Below are 5,063 nucleotides of genomic sequence, written 5' to 3' on the forward strand. Positions count from 1 at the left end.
TGTTTCCTCTATTTCTTTGCATTGATCGATGAGGAAGGCTTTCTTATCTTTCCTTGCTATTCTCTGGAACTCTGCATTCAGATGCTTATATCTTTCCTTTTCTCCTTTGCTTTTCACTTCTCTTCTTTTCATAGCTATTTGTAAGGCCTCCCCAGACAGCCATTTTGCTTTTTTGCATTTCTTTTCCATGGGGATGGTCTTGATCCCTGCCTCCTGTACAGTGTCATGAACCTCAGTCCGTAGTTCATCAGGCACTCTGTCTATCAGATCTGGTCCCTTAAATCTATTTCTCACTTCCACTGTATAATCATAAGGGATTTGATTTAGGTCATACCTGAATGGTCTAGTGGTTTTCCCTACTTTCTTCAATTTCAGTCTGAACTTGGCAATAAGGTTCATGGTTCATGGCAATAAGGCAATGGTTCATGATCTGAGCCACAGTCAGCACCCAGTCTTGTTTTTGCTGACTCTATAGAGCTTTTCCATCTTTGGCTGCAAAGAATATAATCAATCTGATTTCAGTGTTGACCATCTGGTGGTGTCCATGTGTAGAGTCTTCTCTTGTGTTGTTGGAAGAGGGTGTTTGCTATGACCAGTGCGTTCTCTTGGCAAGACTCAATTGGCCTTTGCCCTGCTTCATTCCATATTCCAAGGCCAAATTTGCCTGTTACCTCAGGTGTTTCTTGACTTCCTACTTTTTCATTCCAGTCCCCTATAATGAAAAAGACATCTTTTTTGGGTATTAGTTCTAAAAGGTCTTGTAGGTCTTCATAGAAGCATTCAACTTCAGCTTCTTCAGCATTACTGGTTGGGGCATAGGCTTGGATTACTGTGATATTCAATGGTTTGCCTTGGAAACGAACAGAGATCATTCTGTCATTTTGAGATTGCATCCAAGTACTGCATTTCAGACTCTTTTGTTGACTATGATGGCCACTCCATTTCTTCTAAGGGATTCCTGCCAGAATTCTGACACAATGTGGTCCATTGGATAAGGAAATGGCAAACCACTTCAGTATCCTTGCCTTGAGAACCCCATGAACAGTATGAAAAGGCAAAATGATAGGGTACTGAAAGAAGAACTCCCCAGGTCAGTAGGTACCCAATATACTACTGGAGATCAGTGGAGAAATAACTCCAGAAAGAATGAAGGGATGGAGCCAAAGCAAAAACAATACCCAGCTGTGGATGTAACTGGTGATAAAAGCAAGGTCCGATGCTGTAAAGAGCAATATTGCATAGGAACCTGGAATGTTAGGTCCATGAATCAAGGCAAATTGCAAGTAGTCAAACAGGCAATGGCAAGAGTGAACATTGACATTCTAGGAATCAGCGAACTAAAATGGACTGGAATGGGTGAATTTAACTCAGTGATTGGGTGGTGGCATTTAATTCCTAGAGCAGTGGTCCGTGGAGTGACAGGCCAGCACGCCCTTCAAAAGAGGGTGCAGGAGGACAGTTCTCCTCACTTGCATATCACTGTCTTTCAATCAAGGAGGTGGGATAGGTGGGGAAAAGGATGAAAGGTAAATAACTTGGTCCCAAATAGAGTCTTACCCAACAAATGAATGACTAGGATAGAAGAGTCATGGTTATACTTGACTCGGTTATCCATTTACTTTTATCAAGTGATTTTAAAATTCAGTCTGATTCATTCATTTTCAGTTCAGTGAACCCTCTGCTATGGAAATGATTTTTGCAAACATCTCTCAGGCCAAGAGGCTTTTGTTTAGGCTTCATGAAGAATCAGCAATGCAATGCTCTTAGAAATTTTGCCCTCCAAGTCAATTTATGTGACGACGTTAATTGCTTGGGTGATATGCAGAGAAATATGCAGGAAGAAGTGGTTTCACATGAGAGCTTTTTGTAAAATGCACGATTCAGAAAGTCCACCAATGGCTTCCAGTAGTTCTGCTTGCTGAGATCCTTACTTGTCATACTGGAATCTGTTTCATTCGTGGTAGGAATATTGCTTTCCTGAATGTATATGCTTTTATATCAGCTCCTTTAAGTGGCAAAGAAGTGGCAGGCTGCTTCCTAGAGTTTTCCCCTCCCCTTCCCATTCTTGCTTGTCTATCTCTCCCTCTGTAACTCATGCGTGTGTGTGCATGCAGATGTATACACATACACATTACACAGCATATACCAACTCTTAGATTCTCACTTCACCTCCAGACTGGTACTGGGAGAGGGTTTTCTTGGGCAGTGTTAGCATTGGCATGGGGAAGAGGGAAGAATAGAGAAAGGATAAATAGCATCTTAACAAAAATCACAGTTCTCATCAAGTTTAAAGTTAATCTTTTAGAATCATTCTATTTTACTTAAAAATAACTTTTCACAAGGAAGCATACCCCTGGCTATGTTTATAGCTCTAAAAGGGTAGATACTGACTTTTTAAAGAAACTGGTTGACTTGATCACTGATACAGTTATTATTTCTTGAGCCTCTTAAGTGTCAGGTACTGTTTGGGTCGGTGGGAAGAGCACAATAGGAAAATACCCAAAACACCGATCTTTCTGGTGGCTGTAAGTAAATTAGAATAAAGCAGTGAGCTTCTCATCAGAGGGCAAATTATCGGTAGGTGACTGGTGAGATCAAGCACCCATGACTAACGTGATTTGCATTTTAAGTGCACAAACACTGTTTTCTGCAATGAAGCATAGTTTCTTTTTTTTTTTTTTAATCACAATCTTAGAGAATGAGAACAGAGATAGGAAACAGAGAATGAGAACACACAGTCAACTCTATCATATACCAGTGTTAAAAAATAAACTGAGCATTATTAAACATTTTAAGAGTGCATTCCAACAAAAATCAATTTGAATCGGGCAGCATCCCATCTAGCAGATATAAAGGAGCTCAGAAAAGCTGTGTAATGTTTAAATTTCTGTAGGCAAAAGAGAAAGAACAAGGGACTCACAAAAAAAAGCTGGTTGGTTACTGCAAGTTTACTTTCCTTTAGGGGGTGGCAAGATCTATCAGGCAGATTGCCTAACTAGTGCTGATCAGGTGATTCCTGATTGACTGGTTTCGGCTTCCATTTCTGGGACATTTGAAACTGAACAAAGCTGTAATTACCCTTGGTTTGGTGATGCAGGGCTTAACATAAACTAAATAGAGCAGGACACTGTGGGGCCTCCCTGGGGACAGACCCCCTGTGTCCCTCAGCTGCTTGTTGTTTGTAGAAAAGCTTTAGTCTTCTAGACCTTTCCCCAAAAAACAAATTTATCAGAGAAGCGAGAAAAGGCTGAAACAAAGGAAAACAGTCAAGCAAGACAAAGTAATAATAGTTTAGTCATGAAACAGAGTCACAGGCTTTTAGTTCCTCTTCAAGTGCTACAGGGTTCGATCCCTGGGTTGGGAAGATCCCCTGGAGGAGGAAACAGCAACCCAATCCAATATTCTTGCATGCATAATCCCATGGACAGAGGAGCCTGGTAGGCTCCAGTCCACAGGGTCACAAAGAATCAGACACACCCGAGTGACTGAGCACACACGCACACAGTGGCTATAGATAATACTCTGTGCCACAGCCTTGAGTTGTTTTGCAGAGACTAAATCCTCCACCAGGGTGGAAGAAGTTACCGGCATGCTGACCACAAGCACTTAGACCCCAGATAGTTGGAACCACAAGGCTGATAATATTGATTCCCAATTACCTTATCACGAACCAAGCAGAAGAATATTCAGGAGCTGATCAGGCACCCTGCAGCCCTCTCCTCACCTTGCCCTTCAAAATATTTCCCTGAAAGCCATTGAGGAGTTCAGGTCTTTGGCCCACTAGCTGCCCTGCCTGTTCTCCTTGCTCGGCTCTCCATGGGGTGCCTTGTAATAAACATTGCTTTTCTTCACCACAACCCACTGGCAGTAGATTGGCTTTACAGGGCGTTAGCAGACCCACGTTTGGTTCAATAAGAAAATGAACTTGTCTTGTTTTTAACATTAGCCTGGCCACCTTGGGGGCTTCCCTCATGGCTCAGATGGTAAAGAATCTGCCTATAATTCGGGAGACCCAGGTCTGATCCCTGGGTCGGGAAGATCCCCTGGAGAAGAGAATAGCAACCCACTCCAGTATTCTTGCCTGAAGAATCCCATGGACAGAGGAGCCTGGCAGGGTACAAAGAGCTGGACATGACTGGGTGACTAACACTTTAACTGCCACCTTGGGAAGGTCCCCCTTCTCTCCTCAGTACCCTTGTTGGTAAAATTGAGTTGACCCCTAAGATAGCACTCAGGTGGAATCTAGGCAACATGCTCTCAGGTAAAAGCATTTTATCCACTGTATAGTGCTACAGAGAATAGTATTAAGTTCGGATGGAGTTAGGGAGAGTGGGGAAGAGAGAGACATGGCAGGCATAGGGAGACCAGAACTGAAATGGAGACGACCGTAAGAAGTGATATGACCCAGAGCAGGGCAGTGGCCATGGACGTGGCTGCTCCTGATCTCATCATGACTGAATGAGATTGAGGCAGAGGGAGCCTCTCTGGGGAGACGCTGTCCTCACTAATCTGTGTAACGTGAGTGAATCTGATGGACTTTCAATTCCGGACAGATACTAATGAGAACCAGTCTGCCATCCATGTTCATTAACGAGCCAGGCAGCACTGGCAAGTCACTGTGTTTTTCCAAGTCCCTAGCAATTGCCTGCGGAGCAACATGGGAGCTCCCACCATTGGCAAGTTACAGGCCAGAGCGTGCCATCTGTCAGGAATAGAAAGCTGGCTGCCCTCCTCTTTAGACCCTTGGAACCTCCCCACCCAGTAGTCCACTCGCCTTCTTTCCAGAGTTGAAAGTTTTGGTGTGTGCAGTTTGATATGCCCTTTTCAAAAGGATGTTAGAAATAGAGACTATGCTCTAATGAAGATGTATATATCAGATTATAAAATCAGAGAGTGGCAGGAGACACTAAAGACCGCCTAATCCAAGTCCCACACTTTGTAGGTAGGGACTCAGGTTGGCAATGATCCTCCATCTGACCTTCCCTACGGGGGTTGGCATCATGTCATCTTTTCTCCACACCCATTCTGACTGCCTAAATAGTCTGTTATTAGGGTATATCTTC

The sequence above is a fragment of the Bison bison genome, unplaced genomic scaffold (assembly GCF_000754665.1).
Source record: "Bison bison bison isolate TAMUID 2011002044 unplaced genomic scaffold, Bison_UMD1.0 scf7180017864207, whole genome shotgun sequence".
Taxonomy (NCBI): Eukaryota; Metazoa; Chordata; class Mammalia; order Artiodactyla; family Bovidae; genus Bison; species Bison bison.